This window comes from Manihot esculenta, chromosome 6 (genome assembly GCF_001659605.2).
Source record: "Manihot esculenta cultivar AM560-2 chromosome 6, M.esculenta_v8, whole genome shotgun sequence".
NCBI classification, from domain to species: Eukaryota; Viridiplantae; Streptophyta; class Magnoliopsida; order Malpighiales; family Euphorbiaceae; genus Manihot; species Manihot esculenta.
Genome location: NC_035166.2, coordinates 26,950,275 through 26,962,409, shown reverse-complemented (window position 1 = coordinate 26,962,409; position 12,135 = coordinate 26,950,275). Strand labels below are relative to the sequence as shown.

Below are 12,135 nucleotides of genomic sequence, written 5' to 3'. Positions count from 1 at the left end.
TAATTAGGATCTGTGTATATATATATAGGTTTCTTGAAAAAACATTGGACATTTAATATAGGATGTATTTTTATATAAATGTTTTTTTTGAGATTAATAATCTAATTTTTCTTATTTTTAATCAATCAATATGATCTAATTTTTCAAAAAGTAGTAGTATTATCGAAAAAGTTAAAATGCAGTTAATCTTTCAACATGTAGAATGATAAGAATTAATAATTGCACACAATCTAATGATTAACACCCATTGTACTAGTGAGAGAGCATGGTTTCGTTATTATTATTATTATGGGTTGGGGGAGGGGGGGACCTCAATCTAAAAAACGTAGAAAGGGTGATCATGTGCTGGAAGGCTGATCACTGTATATGTTAGGACAAATAAAACCATGTCATGAGGGCCCTCTTTTACTACTACAACAACAACTACTACTACTGCTGTTTATTATAAAATCCCACTTATACTCAGATTCAAGCCTTGTCTGCTAGCAGCTCAGCTCAGCTCAAGCCCACACTTCATAGCAGGACCACTACCCTCTTCCTTTATTCAATACACAATTTAATTTACATATTTCTTTTTCTTCTTCCTTTCACTTATCACTTCATTGCTAGCTACCTCGATTCAAGTGTGCCCCTTCGCCAGGAGTAGAGGGTGGATTTTTCTATCAATAAATTAATATATGATCGGACCTACATAATATGATGTAGGTGGATTTTTTGTTTTTAAGATGAAAACTCGTATTTTTTTCGTTTAACATTTAATGAGAGTATTTTTTTTGAAAAAAAAAAGAAATTAATAGGATTGTAGAAACCTAGATGGATGCACTTATAGCAAACACGAATTATTTTCAGGAAAGTGAGAGTACCTTGTTTCTTCATTTTCTTGCTCCCCAGAAGGCAGCAGGATATATAAATATAATGTGAAGGTACTGTATAGAGGCAGTAATTTGAAATTTGCTTTAAGCAAAAAGTTTTCAATAAAAAAAAAAAACCTTAAAATACATATAAATATAAATAAATGTATATATATATAGAGAGAGAGTGGAGAGTGAAGATTATGCAGCAGGTGGGTGCCCTAAATATGTTATCATACATGTGTGCACAGAGACAGAGTTCTACTCTTGTAGATGAGCATAGCATGGGAACGTGCGTATCGAGGCTGAGCTAGATGTGGTAAAATAGAGTTTATTTCTCATAGCTTCTTAAATGCCACACTACCTATTTTCTTCTTTCTTGCTATAAATTGTGAGACGTCATCTAAGTGTTTATTTGTCTTCCACCATTTATATTGGCGTAAAATCTTATAATGTCTACATGCAAAAACAATCGTTTTTCTTTTTTTCCCCTTCTTTTACAAAAAAGAGAAGGGCTCAAATTTATCATCATATTAAATCTATAATTGCTTGATGTATATCATTATATGTCGATGAGATGCGACCATCAATTTGTGTCGTATACCTAACCTAACCTAACCTAACCTAACCTAACAGCCAAAAGACTGTAGAGGTTTTAATGCGTTTTTGAGAGACTTGCATGCTTTTCGGTTCTTCTCTTCCCTCCAAGAACTGCTTCCCCAACTGGAAGATCTTTCCTTAGATTAGCATTTATTAACCATCCAACTAACTTTGACCACTAATCTCGAGCAATTTTAAGAATGCTTTACATATTAAGACTAATGAGATGATTTAAACTATATCCTAAACTGGGTATATACTTAGTATAATAATTAATTAGTTAATAATTATTGCATATTTCCACATTGGTAAAGATATTAATACTCACTCAAGATGAATCTCAGAAAAGTTTTTACTAAATTAAGTCTATATCTGTAGACTAGATTGTGACAAGAAAGTGATTAATAGGTAGGGTATCTATGTTGGTTCTAATGGTTAATTTCCTTCCAAGTTGCTGACATGTCTAACGAGGAGTTAGCTGCCAACAAGTTTAAATAGAAAACAGATGAAAAAATATGATGGCTCTTATGGTCATTGACCCACCACTTGTCTACATAATCCCAATACAATTTCTGAATTCATCTTTGTCCTTCTCTCCCTTCCTAAGTGCAAAAACGTGCAACGCCAAGTTTACACCATACAGACACCAACCCTTTTCCCTCCCTAGTTATGAAGGCATAAATTAATAGAATGGCAAGAATCGGGTGACCTAAGAATTGTATATGTATTCTATTTATATATATGGGTCCAGTATTTTGAATGGGAGAATAGGACCTGCAGGCGAAGGATCCAGCAGAGGGGGTCCTCTTTTTGGTCTAGTACAAGCGTAGCTTTGAAACATAAAGAAGAGTTAGCTTTGGGATTTGGATCAATGGTTCGAGAAATTCGACAACTCTATTACTAGTGCTGCTCAGACGCCAGAACATATGTGGTGCCATTATAGGTGGAAGGTGTAAGTTTAATTGCAAAACTCAGGAGGTCGGTGAATGACTTAAGTGTAATAACAGTAACACTTTAGAAATTCTTCGTTTTGACAGATTCACTGTGATAAAACGTTCTTTAAAAAATATATATATATTACGGTTTAGCTGTAATTCTACAATTAATTTGTCGTTATAAAATATTAACCTTAATTGGAATAGAAAGGATAGTATACAATTCCTCGCTATGAGTTTTTATTCTATTACTCCCACTCCCAAAATCTTTCGAGTAACACTCCATGGTAAATTTTAATTTATTATTAAATTTTATTAAAACATTTAGAAGTAATTATTAATAAACTAAATTTTACTTTATAAAAGTAAAGTTGGGATAAAAACTCCCTGAATGATCGTAACCCATTTTATTTTAACTGGTAACATCTGAAATAATTAAAATTTGTTATTAAAGAAGCTCGCAGAAAGCGCTGAATAATTTGACGCGACAATTCCAAGTCAATCGTCCCATTCCGAAGACTAGACGAGACAGTGACACAGGAAACTATACGAGAGCCATCTATAGCACAAATTAATTAGATTAAAAAAAAAAAACAACTGCTTAATTTTCTTTTTACTGTATCCGATAGGGAAAAAAGCGTAACATTCAAAAATTTGACTCTGAAACAGTTGAAAAAGGAAAAAAAAAAGTGTTTCTTCAATCTTTATATCCCATCAGTACAAAGATGCTAAAAGGAGAATAAGAAGGGCATAACAAGGAATTACACATCGTGACGAACATATGAACAACTGAACATGAACGAGCCCTGCATAGTACAAACATATGCAAGGTGGGATCAATCTAAATTCTAAAGTAAGGACACGACAATGCGGTGCATTGATGGAGCATTTTCTAGTACAGTTGGGTTCCTGATAATTCCTCATATTTTTCAATTTGCAACTGCCTTTGGATTGTCTGAGGGCATATATGGAAGAAAATTGTAATAATATTTTAAAAAAACAACTGTTTGAACATGGAAATGTCAATAATGCATTACGTGGACACATGATTACAAATGGATATTCAAAGAGTGGATTCAAGATGGCAAGAAATTATGGAACCTTTAGAGGGCATTCAAACCTGGATAGCGGTAAAGCTAAGTGAAAAAAGTGAAAGAAGCATTTGGAAACTGTATATTCAGTGTCAAACAACTAAATGATTACAAAGTACATTCAAAAGAAACTAAAGTTTCAGAACCTGGAAATGATTACTCCGCCCCAAGTCGGTGATAAAATGCCAATTCGCCAATTCAACCCTTCACTTTCTGTCTTTTCTTTCTTTCTGCAAAACTCCCAACATAAGCAGGGACTTGGACTGTCACCAGTGCTTGAAAATTTACAGAAATGAAGAGAAATATTTTAGAGGTTTACCTTGAGGATAAATAGTTGAAATTTGTAATCACTAATCAGAATCAGATTAGTTTAGCTTCAAAGAAGCATCTCATGGAAAAACACTAACCCTTGCACCCTGCCCCCAGCTTTTAACACCACATGTATTGATAGTTGATAGACTCATCTGAGAAAGGACTATAGCCAATCCTCAATAGCAAAGATAAAGCCAAAAAGAAAGAAAGAAAGAAAGAAAGAAAGAAAGAAAATGATGGGTTGTGGGAGGGGTCTCTATAGATTTCAGCTCACTCCTCCGGCAGAAAATGATGGGTAACATTGAAAAGAAAGAAAAGATAATTATAACATTGTTGAAACATTGCTTGACTGATGGGAGAATATTGTTGATAGTCAACCAGCGATGTGCAGTCTGAAAAGCGAGATGGCATTTTCTGTATCGACCTTTCAAAAATTAAAGGGACAGGAACGGAAAATGTCAACCAAATATTGCAGAAGTAATCTCATTGGTTCTGCTCAGAAAAGCATCAGAAATGGTGTTTCTAGCTTCTACCATCTACATCAAACCCAACCCCTGTCCAGCCTGGTGTTGTAGATCCTCTATCCTTGGGCAAAGTCTTCATATTCTTCTTACTCTTCCACGAAAGAATATTCCTTTTTAGGTTTTTCCTCTTCCTTCTGCCTCAAGAATAGGCCGTTGATCTTCGCCCGTCATAACTGGGACATTTTCGCTAATTTGCTTGATTAGGTATAATTTTTGCTACTCTGACACTCGGTGCGGTTGAGAGAGGAATTGAAGCAGCATCCAGAGTTGTGCTATTTGATTTCCCATCCTAAACATAATTGCAAATTACAACTTTCAACAACCTTCATTGCGCCCAATCCACATGTCTATACTATTAGCATGTCTATCAATGAAAAAAGCTTGACACCATGTATACAAGAAATATTCCCTAACTAAGATAGTTAAATGGATGGAAACATGCAGTTCTATTTTGAGTTTGCAAAAAGGTGCTTGTGTCAATATTTCTCCATAAATTTTGATCTTTGAAGCGTCAGTTTTAATTCTTAATTGAGCTCCCAAGTGTGTGCAAAAAGTTCTCCAGTTAACTACATTTACCAGTTTGATACATCATGTCTTAGCCCATCAATGATTATCTTCAGTGACGAAAACGCATCAGAAGCCTTTCAAAGAAAAATAGATGCTGCTCCTTGAAATCCAGTGTGGCAGTTGGACACTATTTGATATCGGATGAAGAAGAACCACCATAGTAAAGTGGTTAAGACTGTTATATACAGATCAGTTTTTAAGTTTAAAAAAAAGACACCTCTATCACTCTGGAATATTAGTGTTCTGATCTTAGTTCATGGTCGGATGAGTTGCACACCTTCACTGTCAGACTTGACCAAGAGCTGAGAATGTCTACTATGGCGAGAACTTCAATAATGATTTGAGTAGTTCATCATTTTTCTCCCACTTCCTCCCTGCCTCTTTTGGTAAGGGTTGGAGGGAAGTGGGGTTAGATATAGGTGGAGGAAAAGCTCCCAAATTGTGAAATGTGCAAAATGAATTAAATTAATTCAACGGCTCTCTTAAGACTCTTCTCTTTGTTACTTACCCCCCTTGCAATGTATTTTCTTGCCTTCCTCAAACTTTTGAAATTCAAATATACACAAGGGAGAGGTCAGTGCAGTTGGCTATGAAGGCTAAAATAATTGTGTGAATTTTTAACTTGTTTATTGCTCTGTATTGTTTACATATTTATAGTGTTTACAATGGTAAGTGATGTATACATAGTAGGACACTTGTAGCTCACGAAATACAGCTGTAGAGATAATATTGTAAACCAACTCAATCTCTTTGACACGTATCCTTATCAGGCCCCCTCAATTCGAGCAGTCGTGGGAGTGATCGAATTGTTAAAGAATGCATGAGCATTTGATGACGAATTCTGGGAAGTGGTTTAGTTAAAATATCCGCTAATTGATCCTTTGAACATATGAACTGGACTTTAACTTCTTTGTTATGAACTTTATCACGAACAAAATGGAAATCCACTTCCAAGTGTTTCGTTCTTGCATGAAACATCGGATTGACCGAAAGATAAGTCGCACCTATATTATCACACCATAAGTTTGGAATGGTTGGGGAGTGATAATTGATGTCTCGTAATAGTGCTTGAATCCAAACCATTTCAGTTATTGCAAGACCAACAGCTCTATACTCCGCTTCAGTGGAGGATCGCGCAACTGTCTGTTGTTTCTTTGAATTCCAAGAAACAAGATTGTTGCCCATGAAAATAGCATATCCAGTGATGGATTTCCTATCTGTAGTGTCAGTAGCCCAATCAGCATCAGAATAAATATTTAGATTTGTGGATTTGGATTTTGTGATCAATAAACCATGAGTAGACGTTTCTTTGAGATACCGCAAAATACGTTTCACAGAACTCCAATTATCTTCGGTTGGGGAATGTAAAAATTGTGAAACCTTATGAACTGAGTAACAAACTTCTGGTCTTGTTAGGCTCAAATATTGGAGTCCCCCAACTATGCTCCGATATAAGGTAGGATCAGAAAATGATTGATTAGCTAAAGAAGTGACAGTTCCTTTTGTTGCAGCAGGTGTAGAAATTCCCCGACACTCAGACATGTTAGCTTTTTGAAGCAAATCTGTAATGTATTTTTGTTGTGTTAACAACAACCCATCTGTGGTCTTGGTAGCCTCCATTCCCAGAAAATACTCTAATGACCCCAAATCCTTTAACAGAAACTCAGATTGGAGAGACAAAATGATGTTATTCAAAGTGTGAGAACATGTGCCTGTCAAAATGATGTCATCAACGTAAACTAATGCAAAAAGAGTAACATTATTTTTGACATAATGAAACAGCGAAGAATCGGCAGGGGAAACCCGAAACCCATGATTGATTAAAGCTTGATTCAGCCGTTTGTACCATTGCCGAGGAGCTTGGCGAAGCCCATAAAGTGAACGTCTAAGACGACAAACATAATCTGGTTTATTTTGATCACAAAATCCTGGAGGCTGTTCCATGTAGACTTCACTATCCAAATCGCCATGAAGAAATGCATTCGATACATCCAACTGTTTTATCAACCAATCATTAGAAACAGCTAGAGATAAAACAATCCGAATTGTAGTAGGTTTCACCACAGGAGAGAAAGTTTCAAAATAATCGATTCCGGGCCGTTGATGATATCCCTTGGCTACAAGCCGTGCTTTGTAGCGTTCAATGCTTCCATCTGATCTCTGCTTTATTCTGAAAACCCACTTGCATCCTACAACGTTTTGAGCTTGCTGCCGCGGCACCAATTCCCAAGTACCCGTTTGAATAAGAGCATTAAGTTCTTGAATCATAGCTTCTCTCCACTTTGATTGTTTAATAGCTTGAGTGTAAGATGTAGGAACAAAATCAGGGACACAAGCGTGATGAGATTGTGGAGACCATGGTTGCTGCGGTTTAAGGTTTCCTGTTTGCTTCCGAGTGACCATGGTATGTGTCTTGATTGGTAATGGAGCTGGTTCATGAGACTGTAATTCAAGAACAGAAGCTGGTTGTGATAAAGGATTGGGAGAAGGAGTTAATGAAACGGTGCGTGTTGTTGTGGGAGATGGAAGCGAGTCGGTTCGGCGAAAACTAATCAACTCAGCTTGATTTGTGTTTAGAGGAACAACTGGGCTTGACGCAATTGGAGTGGAGCCAACTTCGGTCTGATCTGCGTTTAATGAAACGCTGCGGATTGGAGTGTGGGGAGCTGAATTGGACAAAAGCTCAAAACCAGTAGCTGTATTACTCCTTTCTTGATCAAAATGCTGCTGTAAAGTGGAATAATTCAGATTAGGACAAAAAACAGTCCCGTCTATTGGAGATTTTCCAAGAATTCCAGCTTGGGAGTGTAACATATTCGGTACTGGAGGCAGAGGAATGGAGGTTGGACTGTCTGCTGCTTTTGTGAGAGACAAATTATCATTTAACGTCTTGAACGGAAACACCTGCTCGAAAAATAAAACATGTCGTGAGATGAATATACGACCAGAAGAAACCTCAAGACAAGTATATCCTTTGTGAAGTTTGCTATACCCCAGGAAAACACAAGAAGATGATTTTGGTGCTAATTTATGAGGAGAGTAAGGTTTTAACCAGGGATAACACAATGACCCAAAAACCCGTAATTCATCATAGTTTGGAGATTCATGAAACAAACATGCAAAAGGTGTTTTCCCTTGCAACAAAGAAGATGGTAGTCTATTAATTGTATACACAGCAGTACTAAAAGCATAAGGCCAGTATTTGTAGGGAACAGAAGCATGGTTTAACAAAGATCTCCCAAGTTCGACTAAGTGTCTATGTTTCCTTTCCGCACAACCATTTTGTTCTGGGGTATGCGGGCAAGAAACTCTCTGTGTGATTCCATGTTGCTTTAAGTAAGTGGTTAAGGACCTATATTCTCCCCCCCAATCAGATTGGAAATTTTTAATGGGTACCCCAAAGTATTTCTCCACATGTGTACGAAATTGTATAAAAACTGACAAAACCTCAGACTTTTGTTTCAAGAAATATAGCCAACTATACTTGCTAAAATGGTCATAAAAAAGCACATAATAACGATACCCGTCATTTGAAAGAAAAGGTGCAGGACCCCAGACATCCGAACAAACCAATTCAAGAGGTTGTGTAGCACAATAATTGGATTCAGAAAATGGAAGTTTATGTGATTTGCTCACATTACAAGCATGACAAAATTGAAACTTCTTATTGGAATCAAAAGAGATATTATTTTTCCTAAGAACATCATAAACAAGCCGAACATTAGCATGCCCCAATCTCTCATGCCACAGTGAAATGGTTGCTGGAAAGGCTTTGGGTTGAAATGATCGAACTTGCGCCATTGGAAAAAGATAGAGACCATTCCTACTCGGGCCTTGGTACAGGACCTGTTTCGTGAGGATATCCTTCACAAAATATTTGTCAGGAAAAAACTCAATAGATGCATTATTATGAGCAGTGAAAGCTGAGACTGACAATAGATTATTAGTAAGCGAAGGTGAATAAAGAATGTCTTTGAAATGAAAATTACGACCATTAATAGAAGACACAGAAGACCCACGACTAGAAAGTGAGAGAGTGTTACCATCAGCTATTGTGAGAGTTGTTCCATCAGTGACAGGAGTCGGACGAGCAATTGTTTCCGGAGTAGAGGTTAAATGATAATTTGCCCCTGAATCCACCATCCAAGCATTAGATAAATCAGCATCAGTTGTTGCCGCATGTGCATGAGGAGTGTGTTTCGGTGAAGGACACTGCCTAGATACATGACCAGTCCCATTACAGTTGAAACAAGTAAGAGATGCTGAGGAGGAGTGACGACCAGTGGAGGAATTATTGTGCCAGTAGTTGCTTCTTCCACGTCCTCTAGAGTACCTGCCTCTGCCCCTACTACCTCTCCCTGAATTTGCAAAATGAGCAGTAGGAGGTACATTTGCAGCAACATTTGTGATTAAAGAATCAACCTTCAATTGCGTTTCTTCACTCAACAATAACGCATATAATTCGTCAAAACCAATCTTCTGATTGCGAGCTTCAATTGCTCGAGTAAAAGGACGATATTCGGGTCCCAACCCTTGAAGAACATCACAAACTAAATTATCTTCAGTAATGGAACCTTCTTCAACTGCACACAATTGATCAAAGTAAGACTTTGCTTTTCGCATATATTCATCAATAGAATCTGAGCCTCTGGTTAAATATTTCAATTGTTTACGCAACTGTTGGACTTGCGTTTTAGCCCCAGTGGAATAAATGACAGCTAATTTATCCCATGCTTCTCTAGCAGTCTTACATCGAGTTATTTGATGAAGAATAGACTCAGACACAGAGCAATTAATCCAACTACGAACCACTTGATCCTGGCAAAACCAATCTGTAAACGCCGGATTAGGAGATCCATTTTGAAGCAATTCTGGTGGCGCAGCACCAGTACCATCAACATATGAAGCCAATCGATACCCATGCAGTAATGGCATAATCTGAGCATGCCACAAAAGATAGTTATTTGAGGTTAATTTGATGGACAGAAATTGAGTAACATTGGGTGTTTGCATAGTAGAAGAAGATGAGGAAATAATCGCACCAGCAGATTGAGAAGAAAGATCTCCAGCAGTGTCAGAGCTGCTAGAACTAGAAATAAGAGAACCTTCAGTCGACATGTTTAATTAAAGGAAAAAGGAAGAGAAATCAGATTTAGCTTTGGAGCCGAAAGGCTCTGATACCATATGAAGGCTAAAATAATTGTGTGAATTTTTAACTTGTTTATTGCTCTGTATTGTTTACATATTTATAGTGTTTACAATGGTAAGTGATGTATACATAGTAGGACACTTGTAGCTCACGAAATACAGCTGTAGAGATAATATTGTAAACCAACTCAATCTCTTTGACACGTATCCTTATCATTGGCTTACAATGATGTTTAATTTTTTATCAGAGGGAAATACATCCACGGCTACGGGTTTGTGTGCTCATGTTTGTGCCAATTTGTTTCCAAATCTTCTGGGTCTATGTTGATGGTAAGCTCATTAGTAAACCATAATCAAGAAAGTCACCAGTCCCAAAAACACAATAGAGTAGATCTTTTACTCCATATGTCGATTTTGATCTGTCCCATGAATTTTTTTAGTTCAATAACCATATTGCACACATAAAGAAGACCAAATAATTAATATATCACAAAACAAATAGTTGATTCCACATATGTTTCATTCAAATTGTGCAATGCAGTTTAGTATATTCTATGGATTCCTTTATCAAGGAAAGAGATACTAAAAAATAATAATAATAAATATCAAAGAAGGATCCCACTTCCATTGGAGACAAAATGATATTAATAAAACAAATAAAAGATCACAGTTCTATTAGAGGGAATGGATATTTCTTTTAAAAGGGTTTTTGATGAAGGAAGAAAAAGAAACACTAAAAAGCAATCTGGTCGATTTATCTGATTTTATGTTTTTAATGCTTAGGTCTTGTCTTTGGCAGAATATTTGATTTCCTTCACACTAGTTGATAGCGGTTGTCGAAGCCGTAAAAAATAAACATATTTTCAATCAACAAAATAATTTGTAGATAGTGGCAATAGGGTCGAACCACAGGATCTGACACTACGAATTTTTCTAATAATGACTTGGACAAATAAATAACAAAAATAAATAAAAGGAGGGGTTTGTTTTGAAAAATTACAATTGAGTAAAAGAAAGCAGTAATTAAATAAATGAGTAAATCAATAAGAGAATGATTCTAGTTGAAATATGAATCTATTTCAGCTTGTTTAGAATTGATCATTGATCTTTTTGATATCCCTATTTATTTCAATAAATTAGTATAGGATGTGGAAGACGCTTCTCACAATCTAAATTTCTCCTTAGTTTTAGTATGATTAGGAAATGTTCGCTAATCAAACACTAGTTAACAAGTTGCCAAGGAACGTTCTTGGGATTTTTTACTTTTCAACTGTTAACTGCCTTAAAACTTAGAGAAACTTAATTCTAACATTGCCAACCGCATGGTCAAGTTTAAATTATGCAACCGATTATACTTGAGTTTAAACAATCTAAGCAATTACGAAACTAAATCATTCAAACAATATATTACTCATGCAATTAAAAGCAATAGGCCTTAATTGATTCTAAAAGCAAAGCAATAATAATAGAAAGATCAAGTTGCATAAATATTGAAAATAAATAAGAGTTTAATAATGGAGTTTTAAATCTCCCAATTCATCACAAACATGAAATTTCCCAACTTCAACTAGAAAAGAAAGTGTTTAGCCACTCATGGTGGACAAAATCACAAAAAAGAAAGAAGAAAGAAAAGAAGAGAAGCTGCAGCAGACTTCCTGCTGTGTTTCTGCAGTATTTTCGAAGGTGGAGAGATGATGTCTGCTGGTTTTGGAGCTGTCCCTTTTATAGGTGAAGAGTCATAGTTCAATTAGGGGTTGGAATCCCAATTTTGACTTGGTCTTTTGTAGCCTTTGATTCCTCTTTTGACTTTGTATTTAATTGTGAATAGAATTCCTTGGGTGAAAAACCTTCTCGTAGCTCTTTGGAACTGATCTTGTAGTGTTTGAAGTAGGATTGGACTTTATCACTTTTGAATTTTGAAATCTTGCCCTTCTTTCCCGCGCTTCTGTCCTTGTCTGCGTCACTGTGATTTGGGCGGGTGATTTGGGCAAATCACTTGTACAAATCGTTTCTGTGAATTACTTCCAGATTTCTATCTCAGTTTCCTGCCTTTGCTTTCTACGATCGATTTGGCCAAATCACTCTGACCAAATCAATTTCCCAGCTT

The 12,135-nt window shown here is 36.3% G+C and overlaps 1 long non-coding RNA gene across 1 annotated transcript; it reads right to left on the bottom strand.

The window, feature by feature from the left end:
* Positions 1–3,055: 3,055 nt before the first annotated feature.
* Positions 3,056–5,358, bottom strand: LOC110616507. Its single transcript, XR_002488198.2, has 2 exons — positions 3,797–5,358; positions 3,056–3,707 (listed from the first exon to the last, which is right to left on the bottom strand). It is a non-coding gene; the product is annotated as an uncharacterized LOC110616507 (long non-coding RNA).
* Positions 5,359–12,135: the final 6,777 nt, after the last annotated feature.